Source organism: Triticum aestivum, chromosome 4D, assembly GCF_018294505.1.
Source record: "Triticum aestivum cultivar Chinese Spring chromosome 4D, IWGSC CS RefSeq v2.1, whole genome shotgun sequence".
NCBI classification, from domain to species: domain Eukaryota; kingdom Viridiplantae; phylum Streptophyta; class Magnoliopsida; order Poales; family Poaceae; genus Triticum; species Triticum aestivum.
This window is the reverse complement of record NC_057805.1, coordinates 405,932,477-405,948,616: the sequence shown is the minus strand read 5'-3', so window position 1 is coordinate 405,948,616 and position 16,140 is coordinate 405,932,477.

The following is a 16,140-nucleotide window of genomic DNA, read 5'->3' as shown; positions in this document are numbered from 1 at the left end:
GCGTTGGTTGCAAGGTTCTTATTTGTTTTTGTAGGTACGAGGGACTTGCGTGTGGCCTCCTACTGGATTGATACCTTGGTTCTCAAAAACGGAGGGAAATATTTACGCTAGTTTGCTACATCACCCTTTCCTCTTCAAGGGAAAAACCAACGCAGTGCTCAAGAGGTAGCAAGAAGGATTTCTGGCGCCGTCGCCAGGGAGTCTACGCACAAGTCAAGACATACCAAGTACCCATCACAAACTCTTATCCCTCGCATTACATTATGCCATTTGCCTCTCGTTTTCCTCTCCCCCACTTCTAAAACGATTTTCGAAAACCTTTGCCTTTTCTTCGCTATCCCTCCGTATGTCTTTTTGTTTGTGTTTCCATGTGCCTTCTATTTGCTTGCATCTTTGCTTGCTAAAAATCTATTGATATGGATCCACTTAAAGTGTTCTACTTGGATCATCTTCGATCCTTATGCGCTCGTGCTGAAACCCCAACTAGCCTAGTTGATGGGAAATCTTTAGATAAGCATGCTCATTTTGTGCGTCACCGTTTGTCTGAAAAAGGGAGACTCTTATGGGATCAAATAAACAGATTGCTGTGTTATGCTTGGAATCTTTGTGAAATTTGTGATTTTACTTGTTGCTTTAAGAACCCTAAAAAACACCTTCCCTACCTATGTGAGTTTAATGAAAATGAAATCTTATCTTCTTATGCAAAGGATGTTTATAGTTACTATGATGTCGAACAAATTGAAGAATTTGTTGCTTTTAAGGGTGCTTATGAAGTTGCTTCTTTGATTGAAAAGTATGATACTACTCTCTACAAATCTGAAAATTTTGACATACTTAAATATTACTATGAAAACTATGCTCATAATGTCTATGTCAAAGAATTTATTGAGAGAATGACCGTTGCTTTGGAAGAAAATAATGATATGCATGAATCTATGGATAATGATGATTCCGATGATTTGATTGAAATATCCCTTGATGAACATGATGCTTGCTATTCTTGTGGCCATGATGACAATCTTTATGAAGATGAATTTGCTATAGTTCCTTATGTTAAACATGAGATCGTTGCTATTGCACCCATACTTGGTAGTTCCTTCGATGAAAAGCATGATTGCGATGATGTTATTATAAATTCTCTTAATGCCAATTGTGCTAATAATATGCAAAACCCTAAGCTTGGGGATGCTAGTTTTGCTATGTTTACTACTTGTTGCAATGATCATGATTGGGATTCTTCTTCTTATGATCTTGAAAATTTATTTATGCCCCATGATGAATATGAGATTGATAATAGTGTTTTCAATAATATTGAAAGTGAGTTTGGAAGAGTGTCAACTTTAGATCCCACATATCTGGAGAATGTTCAATCTTATGAAATTTTTGATAAAAGTGGGTTTGGAGAGGTCATGACTTTAGTTAATGTTAATCCCACTATTTCGGAAGAGTGTCAACTTTGCATGCATGTGGATCACGAAGAGAATATGTTATGTGATAGCTATATTGTTGAATTTGCTTATGATCCTACATGTAATTATTATGAGAGAGGAAAATATGGTTGTAGAAGTTTTCATATTACTAAATTACCTATCTTCATGTTGAGATTGCTATCGTCACTTTCTTCTTCCTTGCATATGATAGTTTTTGCTTGCCTTGCAAATTTGTTTGCTTATAATCTGCCTATGCATAGGAAGTATGTTAGACTTAGATGTGTTTGTCACGTGTTTTATGGTGCTCTCTTTGCGCTTCAATTCTTGTCTTTCATGTGAGCATCATTAAAATTATCTATGCCTAGCTAAAAGGCTTTAAAGAAAAGCGCTTCTTGGGAGACAACCCAATATATTTAATTGCTGTTATTAAATAAATAATCCATCTAGCTTCTGTTTAGATGTGGTTTTGTGTTTTAATTAGTGTTTGTGCCAAGTAGAACCTTTGGAAAGACTTGGGGAAAGTCTTTGCGATCTTGCTGTAAAAAAACAGAAACTTTAGCGCTCACGAGATTAGCTTCAAATTTTTATTGGAGAGTGATATTTAGTTGATTATTTTTTCAGATGATTAATAGATAAATTCCTCACGTCCAGAAATTTATTTTAGAATTTTTGTAGTTCCAGAAGTTTGCGTTAGTTACAGATTACTACAGACTGTTCTGTTTTTGACAGATTCTGTTTTTCGTGTGTTGTTTGCTTATTTTGATGAATCTATGGCTAGTAATGGAGTTTATGAACCATAGAAAAGTTGGAATACAGTAGGTTGAACACCAATATAAATAAATAATGAGTTCATTACAGTACCTTGTAGTGGTGTTCTGTTTTCTTTCGCTAACGGAGCTCATGAGATTTTCTGTTGAGTTTTGTGTTGTGAAGTTTTCAAATTTTGAGTAAAGATTTGATGGATCATGGAACAAGGAGTGGAAAGATCCTAAGCTTGGGGATGCCCAAGGCACCCCGAGGTAAATCCAAGGACACCAAAAAGCCAAGGCTTGGGGATGCCCCGGAAGGCATCCCCTCTTTTGTCTTCGTCCATCGGTAACTTTACTTGGAGCTATATTTTTATTCACCACATGATATGTGTTTTGCTTGGAGCGTCTTGTATGATTTGAGTCTTTGTTTTTTAGTTCACCATAATCATCCTTGCTGTACACACCTTTTGGGAGAGACACACATTAGTCGGAATTTATTAGAATACTCTTTGTGCTTCACTTATATCTTTTGAGCTATATAGTTTTTGCTCTAGTGCTTCACTTATATCTTTTAGAGCACGGCGGTGGTTCTATTTTTATAGAAATATTTGTTCTCTCATGATTCACTTATATTATTTTGAGAGTCCTTTAGAAGAGCATGGGAGTTTGCTTTGGTTATAAAATCAGTCCTAATATGATAGGCATCCAAGATTAGTATAATAAAAACTTTCATATAAGTGCGTTGAATACTAAGAGAAGTTTGATACTTGATGATTGTTTTGAGATATGGAGATAGTGATATTAAAGTTGTGCTATTTGAGTAGTTGTGAATTTTCGAATACTTGTGTTGAAGTTTGCAAGTCCCATAGCATGCACGTATGGTAAACGTTGTGTAACAAATTTGAAACATGAGGTGTTCTTTGATTGTCATCCTTATGAGTGGCGGTCGAGGACGAGCGATGGTCTTTTCCTACCAATCTATCCCCCTAGGAGCATGGACGTAGTGCTTGGTTTTTGATGACTTGTAGATTTTTGCAATAAGTTTGTGAGTTCTTTATGACTAATGTTGAGTCCATGGATTATACGCACTCTCAACCTTCCATCATTGCTAGTCTCTTCGGTACAGTGCATTGCCCTTTCTCACCTTGAGAGTTGGTGCAAACTTTGCCGGTGCATCCAAACCCCGTGATACGATATGCTCTATCACACATAAACCTCCTTATATCTTCCTCAAAAAAGCCACCATACCTACCTATTATGGCATTTCCATAGCCATTCCGAGATATATTGCCATGCAACTTTTCACCGTTCCGTTTATTATGACACGCATCATCATTTTCATATTGCCTTGCATGATCATGTAGTTGACATCGTATTGTGACGAAGCCACCATGCATATTTCTATACATGTCACTCATGAGTCATTGTCCATCCCGGTACACCGCCGAAGGCATTCATATAGTGTCGTATTTTGTTCTAGTATCGAGTTGTAATCATTGAGTTGTAAATGAATAGAAGTGTGATCATCATTAGTAGAGCATTGTCCCAAAAAAAGAGAAAGGCCAAATAAAAAAAGGGAAGGCCCAAAAAAATTATATATATATATAAAGGGGCAATGCTACTATCCTTTCTTTCCACACTTGTGCTTCAAAGTAGCACCATGATCTTTATGATAGGGAGTCTCTTGTTTTGTCACTTTCATATACTAGTGGGAATTTTTCATTATAGAACTTGGCTTGTATATTCCAACAATGGGCTTCCTCAAATGCCCTAGGTCTTCGTAAGCAAGCAAGTTGGATGCACACCCACTTAGTTTCTTTTGTTGAGCTTTCATATATTTATAGCTCTAGTGCATCTGTTGCATGGAAATCTCTACACCTTGCATTGATATCAATTGATGGGCATCTCCCTAGCCTGTTGATTAGCCGCGTCAATGTGAGACTTTCTCCTTTTTTGTCTTCTCCAGACAACCCCCATCATTATATTCTATTCCACCCATAGTGCTATATCCATGGCTCACGCTCATGTATTGCGTGAAAGTTGAAAAAAGTTTGAGATTACTAAAGTATGAAACAATTGCTTGGCTTGTCATCGGGGTTGTGCAAGATAAGAGCATTCTTGTGTGACGAAAATGAAGCTTGTCCAAACTATATGATTTTGTAGGGATGAACTTTCTTTGGCCATGTGATATGTCCATTTTGCATCATGCTTTTATATTGATATTTATTGCATTATGGGCTGTTATTACATGAAGAGGGAGAATGCCGGCAGCTGGAATTCTGGGCTGGAAAAGGAGCAAATATTAGAGACCTATTCTGCACAGCTCCAAAAGTCCTTAAACTTCACGGAAGTCATTTTTGGAATTAATAAAAAATACTGAGCGGAGAAAATACCAGAGGGGGGCCACACCTTGGCCACGAGGGTGGGAGGCGCGCCCTACCCCCCCGGGCGCGCCCCCTACCTCGTGGGCCCCCTGGCAGGCCTCCGGTGCCCACCTTCTACTATATGAAGTCTTTCGTCGGAGGAAAAATCATAAGCAACCTTGCGGGACGAAACTCCGCCGCCACGAGGCGGAACCTTGGCGGAACCAATCTAGGGCTCCGGCAGAGCTGTTCTGCCGGGGAAACTTCCCTCCGGGAGGGGGAAATCATCGCCATCGTCATCACCAACGATCCTCTCATCAGGAGGGGGTCAATCTCCATCAACATCTTCACCAGCACCATCTCCTCTAAAACCCTAGTTCATCTCTTGTATCCAATCTTTGTCCCAAAGCCTCAGATTGGTACCTGTGGGTTGCTAGTAGTGTTGATTACTCCTTGTAGTTGATGCTAGTTGGTTTGTTTGGTGGAAGATCATATGTTCAGATCCATTATGCATATTAATACCCCTCTAATTATGAACATGAATATGATTTGTGAGTAGTTACGTTTGTTCCTGAGGACATGGGAGAAGTCTTGCTATAAGTAGTCATGTGAATTTGGTATTCGTTCGATATTTTGATGAGATGTATGTTGTCTTTCCTCTAGTGGTGTTATGTGAAGATCGACTACATGACACTTCACCATTGTTTGGGCCTAGAGGAAGGCATTGGGAAGTAATAAGTATATGATGGGTTGCTAGAGTGACAGATGGTTAAATCCTAGTTTATGAGTTGCTTCGTAAGGGTCTGATTTGGATCCATATGTTTCATGCTATGGTTAGGTTTACCTTAATACTTCTCTTGTAGTTGCGGATGCTTGCAATAGGGGTTAATCATAAGTGGGATGCTTGTCCAAGTAAGGACAGCACCCAAGCACCGGTCCACCCACATATCCAATTATCAAAGAACCGAACGCAAATCATATGAACGTGATGAAAACTAGCTTGACGATAATTCCCATGTGTCCTCGGGAGCGCTTTTCTCTATATAAGTGTCGGTGTACAAAAGTAGGGGTGCCCCTTGCCCCTTTACTTGTGCACGGACAGTCGGAGCCGCGCCCGCGGCCACACTAAGCCGGGCAGAGGAAGGGAGCCGGAGAGAAGCCGGAGCACAAGATGGCCAAGGCAACGCCAAGACCAAAGATACCAAAGAGCGAGAGGGTGAGGTGGACTCCCCCGGCAAGATCCTTGCCGGGGCAGGCCTCCGCGGCCCTGGCAAGAACCTTGCTGGGGCAACTTTCCCAAACACCAACGGAGCGAGCCACCCTTGAGCCCACGGGTTCCAACCCAACCAACTACGATTGGACCAGGGCTCGGGTGGCACCTCTGTGGTGGCATGCAGATCTTTGTCGAGACCATAGAGATATGCGATCAGATGAGAACTAGAAGACCGCGACCGTCGGCGGGATCCTTGCCGAGGAGATCCACAAGACCCCCGGCAAGCGCCTTGCCGAGGACGACTGCAACGCCACGTTAAGACCCTTGCCGGGCCCCCGGCAAGGCCCTTACCGAGGGCATCAGCAGGGCCACAGCCAGGCCCGCGTCGACCAAGACTCCACCGCCGTTCCCAAGCAGCTGCTAGCTCAACCAGCCGGGCAGGCACCTGCGTGGCGATGAGCGGCCTCTACGCCAACTCAGCAAGCACCTGCGTGGTGGCATGTAGATCTTCGTGAAGACCCTACCACCTCCCCACCTCAGTTGCCTGCCTGCCTACATGGCGCCGCATGCATGGCTAGGGCGCGTGTTGAAGCGAAGAGGAGCGGCGACGGACGGGACGACCCTCGCCCCCGTCCCCGATAAAGCTAGGGGACACCTAAGCGACGCATAAAATGCACCTTGTCTTGTAATACAGGCGATAAGCTCATAGTAGTGTAGGCCTTTCCACCCCTGTGTGCCACTGTGGCAGCCCCTTTCGACTATAAAAGTAGGCCCATGGCGTACTGGAGGAGGATTCGGCTCTTTGGAACTACACAGCCATCATAGCTAGTTCGAGAGCTCAAGAACACTCAATACACCCACCAAAGCAGGACTAGGGTTTTACGCATCCTTGCGGCCCGAACCTGGGTAACCGATCCTTGTGCTGACTGTTAATCCTGCTCTTCTCACAACCCCGCACCCCGGCAACCGTAGTAGGGATTCTTGTGATCCCATAGGTGTCGTTTCCCACCGACATCTTTGGCGCGCCAGGTAGGGGTGGCGCAATTGTGAGAATCTGGTCTAGTAGTTAGCCTAGCAGTTCGTCATCACCATGGCGTCCGGAGAAGAAGACGACAAAGAGGACGGCGCTGCCTGCAAGCGCGAAGGGCGCCAGAGCGGCGACGAGAAAGCTAAGTCATGCCAAATTTTAAATACTTCCCTTTTACATGAGGTTATCCCCCTCGGAGATCTCGTTCTTTGTATGGAAAACCTGCACGCAAAGGGGCCCTCCCATGATTGGCAACGCCCTTGTTCTGTTTTGAGTCCGCTCAACAGCTCCAGCGGCCGCGTCGAGAGTGGCAAGGTAGCCTTCCGCAATTGGCAACGCTCTCGATTCTGACTCGAGTCAAGCTCGACAGTTCGAGCTGCCGCGTTAAGGGCGGTATGGTGGTTCGCCCGGCAACAAGCACACCCGGCAGGCCATTGGGATCCGTCCTCAAGACGCCGCCCTGGGTTTACGCGCCGGCAAGCCTACCCGATAAATGTAGGGTGGACATACAAAGAGAGGTTGAACATGAAAATAACATGAATTGTATCAAAAGTACTGCAGAGTTATATTACATCACTTGTTGTCGCAGTTCTAACTAAAGATAAAAATCGTCTTGGTTGTAAACTTGCAGCAACGAAAAGAAACGGGGTGCCTAATCCCGGCGCTGACCCTCCACCCTCTGGATTCCGTCGATGCGTCTGATGATGGGCCTGATACGCTCCATGAGCGCCGCGATGTCCGCATCCTCCGGCAGGCTCTCCAGTGCAGCTTCGAAGTCGAGGTCAGGATTCCAGTGCGCCACCTTGGCGAGGACCTTGGTCATGGCACCCCGGCAGAGTCTCCGGGACTCATCGGCCAGAGAGGCCTCCCGGTTGGAGTGGAGCTGCTCCAGGGCCCCGAGGACACCCTCAAAGAACAGGGTCAGCTTGGCGTTGGCGGTCCCGCTGCGCTCTGGGGCGTACCTCACATTTGGCGTCCCCATGGAAGCCAGCTACGTGGTGATCCTGCCGGCGACGTCCTCGAGGTGGCTGATCCAGCGATTCTCGCCCTCCATGAAATCTTTGTGGCTGGCAGCTTCGTTCCTCCGCTGCAGCTTCTCGGCCTCCAGATCCTTGGCTAGGGTCTCCTCCCGAGCCTTGGCCTCTGAGAGCATCTCCTCAAGGCCCTCCAGCTTCAGCTTGAGATCTTTGATGGAGTTGTTGGCCTCGGAGAGCTCCCCGGCCCTGCTGACGGCCGCGCCCCGCGCCTCCGTCAGGGCGCTGTTGAGCGTGTCCTTCTCCTCGGACAGCTTCAGGCCCTGCTCCTTCAGCCCGTCCCGCTCCACCTCCAGCTCCTTCACCTTGCCGGCGTGGACCAGAGCCTGGGCATTGAGCGTCTCCCTGTGCTTCTGCTCCAGCTCTTGGGTCCACTGCGCGACAAGCTTCCCCACCTCCTTGTCCTTGGCGCGGAGTTTGGCGTCGAGGTTTGCCTCGCGTTTGGCGAGGTCCTCCTCCTGGGAGTTCAGCGCGGCCTGATGCTGGGTCCGAGCAGCCTCGGCTGCAGCAGCCAAGCCCTCCACCGTCTCCTGGGCCTTCTTGATGTCGGCCAGCTTCATGGTGAGCTCCACGTCGCGCTTGGCCAGCTCGCCCTGGGCGGCCTTCAGCTCTTCGCTAGCTTGGCGGAACAAAGTCTGCGCCTCGGCGACGTGCACCTTGAGGTCCGGTCCACCTTGTCCACCGTTGCCATCCTGGACTTGGCCTTGTCCAGGCGGGCGCGGTGGAGCGCCTGGATCTTCCGGAAATTGGCGCCCATGGCCTGGAGAAGCCGCTCCTCCTGAGAGCCGTCGCCACTAGCGCTCGGCTCGTCGACGACCTCAAGCCCGGCAGCGGCAAGCACCTCTTCGTCGAACACCTCTCCCTCGACGGGCGCCCTGTGGCTGGACGCCCCTGGGAGGTGGACGAAGAGGTCGTCGGTCACCCTCAGATACCTGCCGGAGCCGGAGGCAGCAGAGGAGGAAGCCTAGTCATCGACCACCTCCTCCTCGGTGGCGGCCTTGCCGGCCTCTCCGGCAGGCCCCTTGCCGGGCTCCCCGGCAGGCCCCTTGGCGGCGTCTTCGGCAGCACCCTTGGCGGACTCCTCGGCATCGACCTTCTCGGCCTCTGTCGCGGCGTCCTTGGCGACGTCCTCGATGATGGCGTCTATGTCCTCCTGGTCCGCCGATGGATGATCTGGACACCAAGAAGGGGATGAGACAAAGCCAAGACCAAGAATCAGCAAGAAAAGAAAAAGAACAGGGACGAAAGGCGAGCGGCTTACCAGTGCCGGGCTGGGGAGCAGAGGTCCCCTCCCCGCCAACATTTGGCGCCGAGGCAAAGCCTCTAGCACCCGAGTTCTCCCCCCTCCTCCGTGTGCATGGGCTCGGTGCTTGGCGCCCTTGTCGGGGACGCCCCTCGGGGCGGCGTGGTCGATGGGGGCGGCGTGTTAGGGGTAGCCCTCCGTGGCTCCTCCTGCGACTACGGCAAGGTCAGCACCAGGAGATCGTGCCCCCCAACACATGTTGACAAGGTGTGAATGATGAACTTACGCTGGGGGGCTGTGCCGGGGGCTGCTGTCCGGGCTGCTCAGCACCACCAGTGGTGCCCTCAGAGTGCCCACGGGGGGCTGATCGCCCGCCGAGGCTTTGGCCCTCTTCGCCCTCTGGGCCAGCGTCTCCTCATCCCTGCAAAGATGAAAACAAGTCAAGACAAGCGGTACAGATTGGGGAGACGGAGATGACAGAAAAGAGCAAGATGCTTACTCGTCATCCACCTCCTCCTCTGTTGCTTTCCTCTTCCTCCTTGGGCTGAGGGACCCGAAGTCAAAAGTGACCCCCGCGTCGATGTCTGCCGAAGGAGGGGAGGAGGCGGAGTCTGCACGCGCTTGGATGAAGAGGAGGAAGATGCTTTCTTCTTCGCCACTGCGGCCTTGACGACCTTCTTCGCTGCCGTGGCCCTCGTCTGACGCGCGGACTCCTCCGGAGACTTTGGGCCGCCGCGCGGCCTTGACGGGCCATACTGGCTCGCCGGAAGTGGCCCGCCGCAGAACCGGTCCTCTCCCCGTGGCTGGAGGGTCGACGGCCTCCTCCGACGACGACTCGCCGACCACGTCTTCGACAAGAGGAGCCCTGGTGCCGGCGCTGTTGGCCTCCCCGGCGGCCTCCGCCCACTTGGCGAGCTCCCTCTCCTCCACTTCCGCCGCGACCTTGTCCAACACGCCGCCCGTGCTGCCGGCCTCCTCGGCGAGCTTTGCCTCCGCCGTCCTCGCGGCGATGTAGTGTAGCTCCACCTGGGAGGTGTCCTGGATGAGCCGCGGCTCGGCGGTGACATACCCCTCGTGCAAGGTGTCGAAGAGCTCCTGCACTTGAATGTCCTCCGGCTCGACCCAGTTCGGGTCAAGGCCGTGCGCGTTGAAATCCGGCATCATGGCGATGATGTCGGTCCGGCGTGAGTTGTTGCTTAGCGGAACCACTCCTGCCGGCAACTTGAACAAGGGCCCCTAGGCGACCTTGCCGGCCTTCGCGGCGGCCATCACGGCCTTGCCGGTCCGCTCAACCTCGCCATCGCGGTTCACGTCGAGCTGGAAGAGCCGCTGGCACAGATGGGCGTGCCTCATCACCGTGAGGTTGTGGTCGAGGCCGGGGCGGAGCCTCATGACACTACAAAAAAATACACTTCCGTGATGATACGTGTTTGTCACAGTAGGTCGCGTTTTTTGTCATGCATGTACATCCATGACAAATTTATGACAGAATCAAGATAGTCATACCTGTGCTGTCATAGAAGTGTTCCATGACATTACCAAGATTATCATCACGGAAGTGTCCACTTCCATGACGATAAATCGCGCGTCACAGAAGTGCTTTCGGCAAGGGTGACCGACACATGGCATCCACCGTAACGGAATGTCGTTAAGCTATCGGGTTGGGTTTTGGATCCGATAACCCGTTAACAGCCCCGACCAATGGGGATTTTCCACGTGTAAAATCATCATTGGCTGGAGGAAACACGTGTCGGCTCATCGTTGGGACAGATGTCATCCACTCATTGGACGGAAGGCGCCTATGATACGTCGACACGTGGCACGGCCCAACAGAGGCCCATTCCTATGAAAAGGCTGGCCCGTTTGACTTGGTCAAAAGGTGGCGGACCGGCCCATGGAAAGCCTGTTAGCGGCCTGTTCGCATATAGCCCATTTACAGCCCGTTAACCCAAGGCCCGTTACGCCCTATCCGAATTAGGCCCAGTAGCGTCATCTGGGTCATCCAATATGATTCCAGCCCATTTTCACTTCTGGCCAATGTATGGCCCATGACGTCTTTCGGCCCATATGAGGCCCTATGTAACTCTTGGCCTATTAATGGCCCGTGGTGAAACTGGCCCGTAATGAACAGTGTTTCACTTTACACTCATTAACGGCCCGTGGTGAAACTGGCCCGTAATGAACAGTGTATCACTTTATACCCATTAGCGGCCCGTTATTCCGTTGGGCCATTTCCATCCCATGTTATCTTTCGGCCTTCTCAGAGCCCATTTATTCTTGGGCTCATTTCCAGCATTCGTTTACTTACGGCCCGTTACTGTCATTTTCTGCTTGTGGGCCAAATTCAGCCCGTGGTTACAGTCGGCCCGTTTGTGGTCCGTTAATACGTTGGGCCGTTTTCATAGCGTCATCAAATACAGCCTATTAACGATGGCCCGTTATGGTCGGCCCATGAAGGGACGATTCCAACTCTAGCCCGTTTACGGCCATAATGCGGCCTGTTATTGGCCCATGTTTGGCCAATCATCATACGGCCCGTAGAAGGCCCATTGTTTCTACGGCCCGTAGAAGGCCTACTGTTTCTACGGCCTGTAGAAGGCCCACTGTTTCTACGGCCCGTAGGAGGCCAAGTGTCACTACAGTAAATATTAGCCCATGGTTATTGTGCCCTAGTTTTAAAAAATAGGTTATTGCAGCCACTAGCAAACCGCGGAAAAAGAACTGCACTGACTACAAGCAAACAAATAAACAAGACAACAAGGAAATAAATAAGCAAGCAACTTATGCTAGGCTATCACGGCTATTACACATATTACATCCACTCGACATCAAAGTTCGCCACCAGTGCAAATATAGGGAACAAAGCAGCATATAAACGCCGCAGCAAAACAAGTCCAGAACTGAAATCACTTCAGAAGAGTTCAAGAAACAATATCCTGGGTACCCATAATGCTGGCAAGATGCTTAGCAAGCTTATTAACTTTCTCTTGTTTGGCGCTTAAATCCTCCAGCGCTTGCTGTTGCACAAGAAAGTACGCATCTGAATTCTGCAGGGACTTCCTCAGTCCTTCGGCTTCTTGCCGCAGCACAGCTGACTGATGCCTTTCAGCTTGTAGCTGAGACTGAAGAAGCCGAAGTGATTCAGGCAGCGAGTTCGAAGAGCTTGTGCCAGCGGTACTGGCCAGTAACTCGAACACTACATCAACGCAGGACTGTGGGGTTTTCTCACTGTCTACAAGATCGTTTTTATCACCTTTCTTGGAGACCAACAGGGTTGTCGCACTATCTTGAACCTTATCTGCATTACTTTCTCTACCATTGCATAGTGGGGTGCTCTTCTCCAATATTCTGTTTGCATACTACAAGAGAAACAAGCAGACACATCACAGGTTTAGCTTGTAGTATACGAAATTCATTTTGGTAAACCGGTTCAGTAGTAAGGTGGACAGGATAACAGCATGAAACAAACATATATCTATGTACTATGGTCACTGTATTGTCCATATCATTCTAGTTTATGTTCCCTAATCAAGATAGAGACACAGTTCAACTCATATATTTTTAAGACACAGCAGCATAGACAGAATATAAGTGTGAGAAACTACACAGCATTTGCAGCACTTGTAATGTGCATCACATGAGAACATAAATATTTATACAACTTAAACTGAAATCAACATAGAGCAAGAAGTTAGAACAACAATCCAGTTAAAGAAATAGGTTTAAAACATACCTGTTGTGCCATTGGAGTTTCAATTGGATCCTTCAAATTCAAAAGTAGTTGGTATGGGTAAATACAGTGATGCAACAGCAAAGGAGTATGGACCATAGCTACGGAATCTGACCTGAGAACAGTTGCTCTTCTGCTTTAAACGTGGAGTTTGGGTTAGCTGTGGTGGTCTTCGTGCTTTGGGCACTGCAGTAGCTTTACAAACTGCTCGTGTGGGGGTACTCTGTGGTGGACATGGTGCTTTGTCAACTATAAGTGGGTTACTATTCGCTGCGGTTGCGGTTAGATGGGTTGTAGCTGGTTCTCTGCCCAACGGTATAAGTGTGCAATCTGGAAGAGTCTCGATTATGTGTGGTGGGGCTAGTTTGTGGGCCAGTACAACCATGGTTCTATCTGCATCGACGGGTAGCACTGTCTTTTGTGAAGAACGGGTTTTTGCTCCCTTAGATACTGCCATCACCCCCTCCAATTCAAATGGCTGATAAACAAGAAAAGAAATTGAACGTACAGACATTGTATGATAGACAGATGTGGTAATTCACATATATGTTGTCTAACCAAACAGGACAGCATGACACAATTTCACATATATGATGCCTAACTAAACAGGATATCATGAAATAGTTTCAGATATATGATGGATAACTTAATAGGATATAATGGCATAATTCAACATATGATGAGTACCTAAACAGGATGACATGACAAAACTATATGATGTCTTTCTAAAATAGGTTGGGATGAAATAATTCACATACATGTTGTCTAAGTATACAGGATGGCATGATATAATTGACATAATTGATTCATATACTAAGCAACTGGCACTCGCATGTATGATCTCTAAACTAAGCAGATAGAATTCAATATTGTGCATATGATGTCTAAACTAAGCAATGCAAGACACCATATGCATCATATGAGAAATATAAACATTGCAACTTAGAGCATACACCTCAGGTGGGATATAGGACTGGTCATCTGTCTCTGAATCCTCCTCTGAGGAGCTCCCTGTAACCATCGAGATATATGCTTCAACAGGTACCATTGCCTGCTCTGAAGACCTTGTTTTCACTCCAGATTTTTCCATAACCGGCTCAAATGGCTGATACACATGAAGAGTAGTTCAATATACACAGATTGTCGACAAATGGAATACGTAATGAAAAAAAAGATGGCATGAGATAATTCACATATATGATGCCTGGCTCCATGGCGGTGCATAATTCACATATATGATAACTGGCTGAAAAACATGGCATTGCATAATTCACATATCTGATATAGAAAGCAAACAGGAGGCATTCACACAAAGCATGTCTAATCTAAGCAGATGGCATGGCAATGCAAGACACCATATGCATGATATGAGCAATATAACCCAGCCAAGTTAGAGCATGCACCTCGGGGGGGGGGGGAATACGACTGGTCATCTCTCTCTGAATCCTCCTCTGAGGAGCTATCTGTAACCAGCAAGAAATCTGCATCGACAGGTAGCACTGACTGCTCAGAAGACCTTGTTTTCACTCCAGATTTTCCCATGACCGACTCAAATGGCTGATGCACAGGAAGAGTAGATGAATGTATAAACATTGTTGACAAATGGAATACATTATGGAAAAAAATATGGCACAATACAATTCACATATACGATGACTGGCTAAACAGGATGGCATTGCATGATTCACGTATATGATGCCTGGCTAAAGAAGATGGCATTGCATAATTCCCATATACTCCCTCCATTCCTAAATATTTGTCTTTTTAGAGATTTCAAATGGACTACCACATACGGATGTATATAGACATATTTTAGAGTGTAGATTCACTCATTTTGTTCCGTATGTAGTCACTTGTTGAAATCTCTAAAAAGACAAATATTTAGGAATGGTGGGAGTATGATATAGAAACCAAACAGGTGGCATTCACACAAAGCAAATCTAAACTAAGCTGATGACATATAAGATGTATAATGTAAGCAATGCAAGGCGCCATATGCATGATATGACCAACATCAGCATGCCAGGTTAGAGCAAACACCTCAGGTGGTAAACAGGCGTGGTCGGCTCCTTCTGAATCTCCATCTGAACAGTTATCTTCCTCTGGAATACAATCTGGAAATGCAGGAGGGGGGCACTTCGCCCACCATGGAGCGGCGTCTGCATGACATTATATTCGCACGCAACGGTCTTCTCTTTTTCTCTACATGTTCAGTACGATTGTGTACAATATCTGACATGCATAATAAAAAAATAGTTAGATTTTGTAAGGCCTAAGGGGTGCATGCAAAAATCAAGACTGATGGTAGCAAACGAGTGGATGGATCCAAAACTAATGATAGCAGGTAGATTATAGCTTCAGTTTAAAAAGATAGACAATGGATCATCTATTGTTTGTTGCCCACCCAACATGAACCACATAGAAGACCCCAGATGAACCAGATAGTAGACAGATACTATTCGTTGCTGGCTCGATATGAGACCCATGGGCAATTCAAAACTCAAGATTGAACGATAAAGTAGCAGGTAATAATAACCGATGTATAACGTAAGCAAACACGAAAGACTGCGACCTCTCTTCCGGAACTGTGTAGTCCTCAGGTTCATCTGCTCAGTCGATGATGGTAATGCAGTTGGCGTGGCTGCCGGCAACGGGGAAGATGATCTGAGGCGGCGAAAGGAAGCTGCAGGGGGATCTCTGCTGCAGTGAACGCTTCTGTCGATGGTGCACCTCAGGTGGGGTGGATGACGGCACGGCAGGAGCAGGACATAACACACAGAGTTTTCTTTGACGCCTATCTGAAATGAAGTAAATCTGTAAGGCTCCTTAGAATTGGAGGATTCTATAAACGCAGGGACAGGAAAAACACAGGAATAGGATAGGAATGCACGTGCAAAACAGAGCATTTGGAAACATAGGATTTCAGTCAACCTGGGTGTTTGGCTCACATGAATTGGAAGAACAGAGGAATGGAGAAACAAAGTGATGCGACGAGTGTACAACCTCTTTGGCATAGCCTTGTGGACCTCAGCATCATTGGGTTGGACGTGGAGGATGGTGATGATGCTGGTGTGACTGTCGGAGGCGGGGAAGAAGATCCGAGGCCTCTGGAAACGGCGCCGAGGGTACTGCTCCGCTGTGATGGACGGTTCCGTCGTTGGAGCAGCTCCGCTAAGGTGTACGGTGACGAGGCTGAAGCATGACAAGACAGACAACGTTAATCTGAAGTGGGACCCTAATATCATCTGCAATAGATGATGTAAAATACATCACCAAAAAGTGCTAGATGTAAAACGCATCAGCCGCGCCACGGCCGCTCCGACAGATGCTGTAAGTACTGTTCACTCTGAA